Raw genomic sequence first — 14008 nt, forward strand, 5'->3', positions numbered from 1 at the left:
GCCTCCTCTCCTCCTACTCATGGGTTGGGGGTCCCTTACCCTTCCTGGCACTGGTGTATGGGCTCTTCCCATCTAACAGGTGGATCCTGTGCTACTCACCCGAGAAGGTCTGCCAGATAGTAGTGGCATGCTGCATGTTGCACAACCTGGCCTCCAGCCGACATGTGCCTTTTCAGCAGGAGGAGGAGACTGGAGATGCCCCTGTGGCAGCAGTGGACCCTGAGGAAAGTGAGGATGAGGAGGCAGAGGATGAGGATATGGACAACAGAACATCTGTGATATGTCAGTACTTTCAATGAGACACAGGTGAGACAGTGCAATTTTACATTTCTATGACTTTGGTTGTATTCTTTGTGGCATTGACATGCTGGCATTTCCCACTTGTTTGCCCACTTACTGTTACCTCTGGATATTCATTTTGCAGATGTTGGTGATTTGACAAATTCTCCTTGTGTGATGTATAAGGGAAAGTGCAATGGGATGGGGTGATAATGGGGGAAAGTCCAGGGTATTGTTCCAATCTGTTTGTAGCACAGGTGCATTGTCCATGGGGACATATGAAGGGAGCAATGGCAGTTTAAGGTGGACAAGGTGACTGAGTGGGACACAAGGGGGACAATCAGGAGAGTCTCATTTTCTGGTGGTGGTTTTGGCAAGTGTCTCTGGCTTCTGTCTGGGTCACAGGGAACATTTGCGGGGTGGTTCACCTTCTGCAGGGGGAGGGGTGCTGGTGGCCTGTGGGTCCTGTTGCGGGGCCTACTGGCCACTAGCGGCAGCAAAAGTGGAGGGCTGTTCAGATGACTGGCTAGTGGCAGGGGCCCGCTGATGTGACACTGCCTCCTCATATTATTGCCCATGTCTGCCAGCACCCCTGCTATGCAGATCAGGGTGTTGTTGATGGCCTGCAAGTCCTCCCTGATCCCCTGGTACTGTCCCTCCTGCAGCCGCCTTTTCTCCTGCACATTGTCCAGAATCTGGCCCATTGTGTACTGGGAATGTTGGTAGGCTCCCAGGATCTCAGAGAGTGCCTCATGAACAGTTGATTCCCTGGGCCTGTCCTCCCCATGGCGCACAGCAGTCCTCCCAGTGTCCCTATTGGCCTGTGCCTCTGTCCTCTGAACGGTGTGCCCACTGCCACTGACCCAGGTCCCTGATTGTCTTGTGTGCGAGGTGTGGCCTGGGGTCAGTATAGAGATGGACACACTTCTGATTGACGTGTCCTGGGGACAGAGGTGTGGGTACTCTGGGTGGGTGCTGTGGTGGTGTTTCCTGATGGGGAAGGCTCTGTGGTGGTGTGTGACTGGGCCTGGGTAACAGGCTGTCCAGTGGTCCCTGATGGGTCAGGTAGGTCATCCAGATCCTGAAGAACAGAGGTGCTGTCATCACTGTCGGCCTCTTCAGTTGGGGGACTGGATATTGCTGGCACCTCCTTTCTGCTGACATAGGCTGGGGTATCTGTGGGGATGTAAATTATGTGCTATTGTTTCTGTGTCTGACATATTGTGCGTCTGTGGCTTGCCCTCTTTGGTTGGATTTGACCTGACAACTTTTACTGGTGTACGTTGGTGTATGGTGGGATAGTTAATTCTCTATAGCGTGCATGCTTTAGTGATGAGTCTCCATGCAGGGCTGTGAGTGGTTTCCAGGCATTGGTAGAGGATGCAGGGCTTGGCATTGGGATGAGTGAGGTGTGATGGTGTGGTGTGTGGGAAGTGGTGGAGTGATGGGAGTGAGGGTGAGGGCAGACCTTCTTTGGTGAGTAGCACAGTGATCCACCTGTTAGATGGAGGCACCGGAACCTGGCCTTCAGAAGGCCAAAGGTCCTTTCAGTTTTCCTTCTGGTTCGCCCATGTGCCTCATGATAACGTTCTTCTGCTCTTGTCCTGGCATTGCTCACAGGAGTCGGCAGCCATGATAGGTTGCGGTAACCAGAGTCACTTGCAAATATTGAGGGACAACATTTAGCCATACACTATCCCATATGGCCCACACCATACCCATAAACCAACATATACTGGGTGGGAACCAGGGCTCACCTATTAGCCACACCCTGTGCCTCTGTAATTGGCTCATCACATTTGGGATGCTGCTATTCCACAGGACAAAGGCATAATGCACCGACCCAGGATACTTAGCGTTGACGTGGGAGATGTACTGGTCCGCAAGGCACACCATCTGTACATTCATAGAGTGGAAACTCTTCCGATTCCTGAACACCTGTTCATTCTGGCGGGGGAGAAAAATGCAATATGTGTTCTATCAATCGCCCCAATTATGTTGGGGCTATGTCCCATTGCATAGAACTCGCCCTCACTGTGGCCAAATCTTCATCCTGGGGAAAACAACATAGCTGCGCATGTGTTTTATCTGGGCAGACAATACCCCTGTCAGCACTATTGAGAACATTGGCTGTGACATTCCTGCTGCCAAGCCCACTGTCATTTGGAAAGAACCAGTTGCCAGGAAATAGAGCACAGATAGCACTTGCACAAGAGACGGGATCCCAGTGAGGTGACGGATAGCAGTTATCAGGTCATGCTCCAATTGGGGACACAGCTTTGTAATTGTGGCCCTGTCCAGTCTATAGGTGAGGATAATGTGCCTGTCCTCCATTGTTGCCAAGTCCACCAGTGGTCAGTACATGAGGGTATGTCTCCATCTCCCATTCATTCGCAGCAGTAGCAATCTAAGGGACACAAGAATGAGGATCCAGTCACAAACTGAACAATGGAGCTACAACAGAATTTTGCATCCTGCAAACATGTAATGAGTCATTGTGATTTGTCCAGTATGTCCTAATTTCTCATGTGATGCAGCATTATTCCAGGGCCTGCTCCCCCCCGAAATGGCGTCTGCCTGTCCTGTGTGGAGGAACAGGTGGAAGTGAGATAATTCTGCTGACGTTGTGCACCGTTGGGGGAGGCGGTCGGGAACCACTGTGCATCTCCTCATTGGTTATAATTGGGCCCTATGGGGTACAGTGGCCAATGAGGATCTACGCCGGCAGTGACGGTATGCACCGCCGTGGACATGACTGCCATTTTCTATCAGATTCCTCCCTTGCTAACTGACCTTCCATAGGAGAGGACCTACACTGAATGTGTTGCTGTGACCTGTGTCTGGAAGCTACCATGGCCGTGTGACCAGGGAAAGGGCCCCAGCCTTCACTTCGGAGGAGTTGGAGAGACTGGTGGATTGGGTCCTACCCCAGTATGGACTGCTGTATGGGCCTCAAGACCACCAGATATGTACACTGTGAGCAGGATGCATGTGGCATGAATGCATGGAGTTGTGTGTGTGATGGCCTTGTGTAAGGGGGGTGGATGTCCTCTGGGCGGCATACAGGTTGTGTGCTGGGCCATGTGTGTGGAAATGGTGATGGAAACGGGTATGGTGGGCCATATGTGTAACAGGCTGGACTGTTTGTCTCAATATATTTTCCTGTGTCTATTGCCTCTGCAGGTCAGCACCCATCAAAAGAAGAGTATATGGCGTACCATCGCTAAGGAGGTGCGGACCCTGTGAGTCTGTGGCAGGAGGAGCACCAACTGTCGCAAACCGTGGGAGGACCTGAGACTCTGGGCCCAGAAGACGGCAGAAGCCCAGCTGGGGATGGCCTCCCAAAGAGGAAGGGGTGCACATCGAACCCTGACCCCTGATGGCCCGCATACTGACGGTGGCCTATCCTGAGCTGGATGGGCGCTTGAGGGCATCACAGCAGGAGGTGAGTACAGTGCCCATCATTATAACTTACGCATGGTAGGGTGGTATCTGGGAGGGGGATGTGTGTCAGTGGGTGCCCCTAGGCCAGGCATGACATTACAGCATAGGTCTCCTGGTGGCTAGGGTGCAGAAGGGCAAATTTAGCTACCTAGCTCGTAGGCATCCACTACGTGTCAGGGCTGCGTGGGACCCAGGTGTGCTGCATTTGGCGGTGTGTGCCCCTCCCCAATGCCTTGGCCGCTAACTATTTCTCTGGTAGTGAAATTAATATTGCGTAGGGCTGTTCCCTGTGTGTGAGGGTGCTGTGTACGCCAACGGTGGTGTTGGTGCAGACATTGACCAAGTGTATCCTTTGTCTCCCCCCAATTTTGTTTTGTCATCCTGTCCTTAAGTGCATTAGCATCATCTGGCAGAGGAGCAGAGGCACTGCTGACGGAGGGAGCTGCAACCCACAGGACCCAGGAGACAGAGTTTACTGACGCTGAGGGCACCAGTGGGATGGAGGGCGAGGGGAGCACCACGGCAGTGACTGGAGGGGACAGTTCTGACACAGATACCTCTTCCGATGGAAGCTCCCTGTTGGTGGTGGACACTTCTGTGACCATCCCAGCTCCAGGTACATCCACCACCCCCGTACCAGCACCGCCCTCCCACCAGCCCCTCATCGAGTTGCCCATGCCCACTCACCCAGGAGGGTGGGCATATCCTTCACCCCAGGCACCTCAGGCCCTGCCCCAGTGAGCGCTGCTGCCCTGAGTGAGGAGGCAATTGACCTCCTGAGAACCATCTCTGTAGGGCAGTCAACCATTGTGAATGCCATCCAGGGGCTGGCAGCCCAGTTACAACAATCTAATGCATTCCTGGAGCGCATTCACAGTGGACTGGTGGCCCAACAGAGATCGATTCAGGCTCTGGCCTCCTCGCTGATGGCATCCATTGTCCCTGTTCCCACCATCCCCCCTTCAACTTCCACTGCCCAGTCCCATTCCCCTCAACTCAACCTCTCCCAAGCACACATACAGACGAGCATGCACACAAGACAACACCCAAGACTGTCACAGGCAAGCACAAGCACCACACTTCATCCCACAGGCACTCACACAAACACCATCCAGTTGCAGACACACTAACATCTGCTATTTCCACTGTTTCCCCCCTCCTCCTTCTCCACCTTCCACCCAGTTACATCCACACTTACGTCGGCATGCATTACATCATCATCCACTACCAACATCACCACACCAAGCAAAACACACACCTCACTGGCAGACACCTCTTCAACAGCCATGCACAAGTCCCCTGTGTCCTCTCCCAATGTGTCTGTCCCCCCTCCTAGAATACACAAACACAAGCACTCAGACACCCAACAGCAATCTACCTCACAGCAGCACACAGCCTATGCACCTGTGCCCAAAAGCAGCAGACAGACACCTCCAACAACCACTCCCTCATCCTCCACTCCCATTCCTTCTCCCTCTTACCTTCACGATGTTCCTAAAACTGTTCCTATCCACCATTGACCTCTTCCCTATCCCTCCGACCCATCCTGCACGTATGGACAGGGTAGGAAGAACCCAGCCAAGCACCTCAGCCACACAGTCAACGGGACCAGTCATCACCGCACCCACACATGGTGGAAAGGGATCCAGGACACATGTCCTGAAGGGGAAGGAGTCTGCATCAGCGAACCTAAAGGGGAAGGAGACTGCCCCTGCCATCCTTAAGGCCAGGGAGCCTGCACCAGCAGGCAGGAAGTCCAAGGGGAAAGGTAGGAGCCTCCCCCCACTACCAGCACCACCACTGTGCAGCCATCTCCGCCGGCGGATGGTATGTAATCCTGCCTCCATGGGCTGCTGTGTGGCCTACCCCCTCAAAAACTAGGGGGTGAGACACCTAACTGAGAGACTGTGTTCTTGCAGTCCCCAGTATCAAGCCCAGGGCATATTGCCCTCTCCATAACCAGTGTTATGACACACAGCATAGAGACTGTGGCCCATCACTCCCCAGGATCAAGCACAGGGCATGTTGCCCCCTCCAGAACCAATGCGTATGACACCCACATGAGAGACTGTGGCCCATCAGTCCTCAGGATCAAGCACAGGGCATGTTGCCCCCTCCAGAACCAGTGGATATGACACCCACATGAGAGACTGTGGCCCATCACTCCTTAGGATCAAGCACAGGGCATGTTGCCCCCTCCAGAACAAGTGGTATTGTTACATCTCCTGGCTGAGGTGCCCCCGTCCCCCTGAGGTGCCTGCATATTTACTAACTCATGCTCCTTCAGTGTTCTCTACATGTTAAAGCAGGTGACATGTGTGGCCTTGGACTTTGGCCTGTGGCCATGTGGCCTACACAAATTGTGGACTGGGCTGTGTCCCTTTTTTCTATACATATGTATGTATCTATTATCTTCCCTAACTTATTTTTCATACTGTGTTGATCTCATTACATTCACTTTTGTGAAATCGTTTTGTCCTTGCATTATTCAGCCGATTTAGGGGGAGTAACTTGCTTTCTTGTGTATCTGTGTTGGAAAATCGGTTATTGGTAAGGGCAGGTAGGTACCTACACTTCGCAATAGGCCACTAACCTCCACTTAGGTCCAGTTAGGTCTCAGTAAATTAAACCCAGCTCAACCCTTGGTAGCTTGGCAACGAGCGACAAGGCTTAACTTAGGAGACAGAGGGGGTCATTCCGCGGCGGTCATTCTGACTTTCCCGCTGGGCCGGCGGGCGATCTCCAAACGATCGCCCGCCGGCCCAGCGGGAAAGCCCCTACAAAGAGGAAGCCAGCTCCGAATGGAGCCGGCGGATTTGCAGGGGTGCGACGGGTGCAGTGGCACCCGTTGCGATTTTCAGTGTCTGCAAAGCAGACACTGAAAATCTTTGTGGGGCCCTGTTAGGGGGCCCCTGCACTGCCCATGCCAGTGCCATGGGCAGTGCAGGGGCCCCCAGGGCCCCCACGACACCCGTTCCCACCATCCTGTTCCTGGCGGTAAAAACCGCCAGGAACAGGATGGCGGGAAGGGGGTTGGAATCGAGGATTCTCTGGGCCAGGGGTAAACCGGCGGTAAACCGCTGGTTCCCCTTTTCTGACCGCGGCTTTACCGCCGCGGTCAGAATGGCCCAGGAAGCACCGCCAGCCTGTGAAGCATTCAAATATCAAAAAACAGTAATTAAATAAAACACAGGAAACAGTTCAAAAATACAAAACCAATTTATAAAAATAAATTATATATTTATCTTTAAAATGACACAAAAACAAATAAAATCAGATAAGGGGAACCGGAGATATGAATTTTTAAAGAATTATAGTTTTTTTAGCGCCTAGAAACTAAAAGTGGCAATCGGGTCATCTGGTTGCACCTCGACCGGGGCAAAGTCAAAGTTTAAGGCCGACCGCGATGGAGCCCTGCTCGGTTTCATCTCGCAGGAGGCCTCGGTCAAAAGTTTACCTTCGGACTTAGGGCCAGATGTAGGAAACTAGCAAATTGCGACTTGCAATTTGCGAGTCCGTGCGACTTGCAAATTTCAAGTCGCAATTTGCTATGCAGAAAGGTGTCTCAGACACCTTCTGCGAGTTGCTATGGGGTCGCAAAGACCCACCTCATTAATAATAATGAGGTGGGTCGGAATTTGCGCCCCCATAGCCACTCTGGGCCCTCACGGGGACGGAGGCCTGCTGGGAACAGCAGACCTCCATGTCCGTGACTGCTTTTAAATAAAGCAGTTTTTTTTTTGCCAAGTGTAGCCTGTTTTCCTTAAAGGAAACGAGCTGCACTTAGAAAAAAAAAACTAAACCTTTCGTTTCGGATTTTTTCAGGGCAGGTAGTGGTCCCTTGGACCACTGCCTGCCCTGAAAAAATAATTTTTTGCAAGTGGGTTACCATCCACTTCAAGTGGATGGTAACTGCGAATCCATTTGCGACCGCATACGCGGTCGCAAATGGAATTGCATACCACTGCGACTCGCAAATAGGAAGGGAACACCCCTTCCTATTTGCGACTCGGAAATGCATTTTGCGAGTCGGTTCCGACTCGCAAAATGCATTTCAGCATAGCAAACACGCATTTGCGAGTCGCAAACGGCGATTTTCGCCGTTTGCGAGTCGCAAACAGTTTGCTACATCTGGCCCCTAGTCTCTTTTCTGAAGATTTTCTTCAGCGGGACGAACCTGCCAGTCCAATCCGACCTCCTGGAACACTTCTCTGGATTCGCATCACGGGAGCCCTTGGTGGAGATTTTTACCTTCGGACTTAGTTGTTTTTTTGAGGTGAAAATCCTTCGACCGGTGCAAACCTGGATCTTGATCCGACGTTCCTGGAGCCCTCCTTGGATACACTGCCTGGGAGGTCCCGGTCAACTTTTTATCTTCGCACTTAGGCCCTCATTACAACATTGGCGGTAAAAGCCACTTACCGCCGTGCAGAAGACCGCCAACAAACCGCAGCGGCCGCAGAAATCTGCCACAGCTATTATGACCCACAGCTCGGAATCCCCCAAAATTCAGACACCCACACAAGTCCGCCACACCAAAGGTCAGCGATAAATTGGCGAAAACAAAACCTCCACCGTCACGCCAACAGAAATACGCCCACACTATCATGTATCATGACACACAAATCCACGCGGCGGTCTTCCAACCGCGGTATTCCATTGGCAGTACACACCGCTGTGCTCAAAATACATACACTTTCACAAAACACAGCCACATTGGACAATTCAAAATACACACACCTGATGCACATACACACATGACTCCAACACACAAAATCCAATATAAAACACACACCAACATCACCCACAAACCCCTATGACCAGAATCACAGAGAAAAGGCCAGAGAGAGACACCACAAACAACTACCAGGCATCCACAGGCATACAATACCATCACCCACAGAACTTCCACGCACCTCACACAACACACCACTAAACATCACTGCACTTATCACTACACACACCACCCCACACATCACCCACACCACCCCATGGCATGGCAAAGACACCCCAGGTTCTCTGAGAAGAAGCTCAGGGTCATGGTGGAGGAAATCGTCCGGGTAGAGCCACAGCTATTCGGAGCAAAGGTGCAGCACACCTCCATAGCTAGGAAGAGGGAGCTATGGCGAAGAATAGTGGACAGGGTCAACGCAGTGGGACAGCACCCAAGAAATAGGGATGACATCAGGAAGAGGTGGAACAACCTACGGGGGAAGGTGCGTTCCGTGGTCTCAAGACACCACATTGCGGTTCAGCGGACTGGCGGTGGACCCTCACCTCCTCCCCCACAACTAACAACATGGGAGGAGCAGTTCTTGGTGATTCTGCATCCTGAGGGCCTTGCAGGAGTAGATGGAGGAATGGACTCTGGTAAGTCAAATCCAACTCCTCACAAATGTCCCAATATCACAAACCACACATCCCAACACCAAGCCCTGCATGCAACAACAAAGCATGGACACCCATCACCAATGCATGGCCACTGCACATACCCATACACCCCCCTAAACCACCATCACACAAGGTCCCACACAGGAATGCAAGCACTGGGGTACACGGTCACCCACTCATTGCACACCATAGCATACACAGATGTAATAAACATCCTTTTATACCCCTGCAGGACCCCTACCCAACGTCACCGGACAGGAGGGTCCAGACATGTCCACACCACCAACAGAAGAGACCCACAGTGATGACAGCAGCTCTGTCCAACTGGACCTAGATGACCACCCCTGCCCATCGGGGACCTCTGGACAGTCGGTTCCCCACACACAGTCACAGGTCAACACAGAGCTTCCCCCCTCTGGAAACACCAGCACAGCACCCACCCAGTGGGCCCATACCTCTGTCCCCAGGACACGTCAATCAGCAGTGTGTCCACCACTACAGGGAACCCAGGCTAACCCACCACCTCAACAACATCAGGGACCTGGGGCAGTGGTAGTGGGCACACCGTTCAGGGGACATAGGCCCAGGGAAACAGGGTAACTGGGGGGGGCTGCTGTGTGACAGGGGGAGGACTGGCCAAGGGAACCCACTGTCCACAAGGCCCTCTCCAACATCATGGGAGCCTACCACCACTCCCAGGAGACAATGGCAACGGTACTGGCCAAGTTTCTGGAGACCCAGCGCCTGCAGGAGGAACAGTATTTGGGCTTCAGGGAGGAACTCAGATCCATCAGTTCCACCCTGGGTACCATCGTAGGGGTACTGAAGGAAGTACTCAACACCAGGAGGGACACTGTGGCACAACAAGGGGCCCCTGACACTAGCCTGGACGATGAACTGCCCACCACCTCCGCCGGTGCTAGTGGACAGGACGCCCCGCCACAGGACCACCACACCAGCACCCCACCCCCTGCAGAGGGAGAACCACCCCGCAAAAGGTCCCTGAGATCCAGGACAAAGACTGAGAACGATGCCAAGACCCCCGCCAAGAAATGAGACCACCCTGATTGTCATCCTTTTGTCCCACTTTGTCACCCTGTCCATCCTCAAACTGCCCCAGCTCCACTTCCTATGCTCATTTGTGAAATGCACCTGTGAGAGTAATAGACTGGACTCTGCCAAGGACATTCCTCCACCATCACCCCTCACCATTTTACAACCCCCTCCAATATTGAGCACTTAAATAAACACCCTTGAAGCACAACACAATCTGTAGTCAGTCTGTGATTTCGAAATAGTGTATTAGCAATTACAGTGTCAAAATGCTCATTCAAATGTAATGTCAACATACCTACGTCACACTGCTCTAGTCCATGAGGAAACACAGCAGATGTCACACAGTGGGACCTATATCTGTGAAATCGTAAGGGAAAGTGACAACTCAGTGACCATACACTGGGTGAAAACAACAGACAGTAGAGAGGTATTAGTGTTAAAGTACATGTAGTAGGCAGGTTTGTATTCTTACCTGTATCTCACTGGAAGTATTGCAGGATCACAGAGGTCCTGTTGTCGATGTCCTCTTCTTCTGCTTCCTCGTCTTCACTGTCCACAGGCTCCACAGCTGCAACAACACCGCCATCTGGACCATCCTCCTGCAGAAAAGGCACCTGCTGTCACAAAGCCAAATTGTGAAGCTTACAGCAGGCCACGATGATCTGGCACACCTTCTTTGGTGAGTAGAATAGGGATCCACCTGTCATATGGAGGCACCTGAACTTGGCCATGGGCCTCATTGTAGCGTTCCTCTGCCCTTGTCCTGGGATTCCTCACTGGGGTCAGTAGCCATGACAGGTTGGGGTAACCAGAGTCACTTGCAAATGGCGAGGGACAACTGTTAGACACACACTAATCTGTAGGGATGTCCCCAGACCCAGACAACCATTCCCACTGACTTGCTTCCAGATGCTCATCTAATAGCCACACACGGTGCCTCTGGAGTTGACCCATCACATAAGGGATGCTGCTATTCCTCAGGATGTAAGCGTCATGCACTGAGCCTGGGAATTTGGCATTCACATGGGAGATGTACTGGTCGGCCAAACACACCATCTGTACATTCATGGAATTATAACTCTTCCGGTTTCTGTTCACCTGTTCACTCCTGCGGGGGGTAACAAAGACACATGTGTCCCATCAATGGCACCTATGATGTTGGGGACATGTCCCAGGGCATAGAAGTCACTGTAGGCAAATCCTCCACCTGAGGGAAAACGATGTAGCTCTGCATGTGTTTCAGCAGGGCAGACAACACTCTGGACAATACGTTGAAAAACATAGGCTGGGACATCCCTGATGCTATGGCCACTGTTGTTTGAAATGACCCACTTGCAAGGAAATGGAGTACTGACAGCACCTGCACTTGAGGGGGGATTCCTGTGGGATGGCGGATAGCTGACATCAGGTCTGGCTCCAACTGGGCACACAGTTCCAGGATTGTGGCACGATCAAGCCTGTAGGTGATGATCACATGTCTTTCCTCTATTGTCGACAGGTCCACCAGCGGTCTGTACAATGGAGGATGCAGCCATCTCCTCACATGTCCCAGCGGACGGTGCATATGAAGGACAACAGCGAGCACAGAGTCAACCAACTCAGAGGTACGTACCCACAGCTTACACAGAACACGAATCATAATCAGAAATGTGGCCTGTATGAGTGTTGAGGCAAGGCCTAGGTGTGTGTGGCGCAGTTAAAAATCAAGCCATGTGGGCCCCTGAAATGGTGGCTGCATGACCTGTAAAGTGGGACAATGGGATGTGTTGTAAGTGCGCTGGCGTTGTACACTCTGCATTGGTTAACATTGGACCCTATGGGTCGCAGGAGCCAATGACGATGTACGCTGGCAGTGACGGTATGCACCACCGCGGACGTGACCGCCATTTTCTATTTGTTCAATCACTCGATACCTGATCTGCGACAGGAGAGGACCTACACTGCAAGTACTGCTGTGACCTTGGTCTAGAAGAGATAATGGCTCGTGCGTCTGGGGAAAGGGCCCCTGCACTCACATCAGAGGAATTGGAGAAACTCGTGGATGGGGTCCTCCCCCAGTACAAGCTACTCCACGGTCCTCCAGACAAACAGGCAAGTACACTGGGCGCATGCTCTATGGGCTATGCCTGTGTGGAGTGGGGTGGATGAAAGATGGGGGGGAGATTGAGGCGTGCATGAAACGCCGGTGAGTGCATGTGCCACATGGCAAGGGTAGGGATGAGGGCCAAAGACTGTGACGGTGCAGTTGGTAATAACTTTTCTTTTCCCCATGTACAATTCATGTAGGTCAGCGCTCACCAGAAAAAGGATATTTGGTGTGCCATCGCCAAGGAAGTCCGGACCCTGGGGGTCCACCACAAACGGAGCACCCACTGCAGTAAGAGATGGGAGGACATTCGCCGCTGGAGCAAGAAGACGGCGGAGGCCCAGCTGAGGATGGCCTCCCAAAAGTGTGAGGGGTGCCCGTCGCACCATGACCCCCCTGATGTTAAGGATCCTGGCGGTGGCGTGTCCGGAGTTGGATGGGCGCTTGAGGGCATCACAGCAGCCACAAGGGGGTGAGTACAATCTCATTCTGCTGATTTTGCGTGCAGTGGAGGTGTCTGGGTGGGGAGGTGGGCTTTGGGTTTCCCTAGGCCAGGGCGAGTGTGCTAGTTAGGTCCCCTTGTTCTGACAGACCCTGTGGCATCCCATCCCACCTGTGCACAATGCCAAGTTCATCTAGTCAGGCTCCTGTTTCATCCATGTGTGCAGATGTCGGCCCTAGCCTTGTAGGCCATGTCCCAGGGATTGAACAGTGGAGCCTAAGTGCGCGGCGTAGTGCAGGGGGCTTCTGTATCTGTCGTGTCCGCCAACGGTAGCGGTAATGCATGCACTCAACATGTGTTTCTTCTGTCGTCGTCCCCTTTTTTGTGGTCTCCCTGTTCTTGTGTGCATTAGCATCATCAGGCAGAGGAGCAGTGGCACCGGAGCAGGAGGGAGCTGCATCCCACATGGCCCTGGAGGGCGAGACTACAGACTCGGAGTTCACCAGTGGGACGGAGGCAAGACGAGCTCCAAGGCGGGGACAGGAGCTGACACCAGTGACACGGACTCGTCCTCTGATGGGAGCTCCCTTGTGGTGGCGGCAAAATCTGTTCCCCCCGCATCTACAGGTACAGCCGCCACCCCCCGTACCAGCACTGCCCTCCCGGCAGCCCCTCAGCCTTTGCCCCGTGCCCGCTCACCCAGGAGGGTGGGCATCACATTCGCCCCAGGCACCTCAGGCCCTGCCCCAGTCCCTCACTGTTGGGCAGTCTACCATTTTGAATGCCATCCAGGGTGTAGAAAGGCAGTTGCAACAAATGAATGCATTCCTGGAGGGCATTCATTCTGGTCAGACGGCCGTTCAGCGAGCGTTTCAGACTCTGGCCTCAGCACTGATGGCAGCCATTTTCCCTGTGTCTAGCCTCCCCCTCCAACTTCCTCCACCCAGACCCAATCCCCTCTACCTCAGCCTATCCCAAGCACACCTTCAGCCCAGCATGCACACACCTCAACACACAGGGGAAGCTCAGGAAAACATAAGCACCACACATCCCATAGACACTCACGCAAGCATCACACATGCAGACACAACAACATCCACTGCCTCCACTATGTCCCCCTCCTCCTCGTCTCCCTCCTCCCTCCCAGTCTCGTCTCCACTCACACCTGCATGCACTACATCTACAGCCACTACTTCCATCACCAGCACACACACCACTACACCCCGCTCACGTGCAGTCACCACCCCCACTACCATTCACACGTCCCTTGTGTCCTCTCCCAGTGTGTCTGTGACGTCCCCTTCCAAGAT

Source organism: Pleurodeles waltl, chromosome 5, assembly GCF_031143425.1.
Source record: "Pleurodeles waltl isolate 20211129_DDA chromosome 5, aPleWal1.hap1.20221129, whole genome shotgun sequence".
NCBI classification, from domain to species: Eukaryota; Metazoa; Chordata; class Amphibia; order Caudata; family Salamandridae; genus Pleurodeles; species Pleurodeles waltl.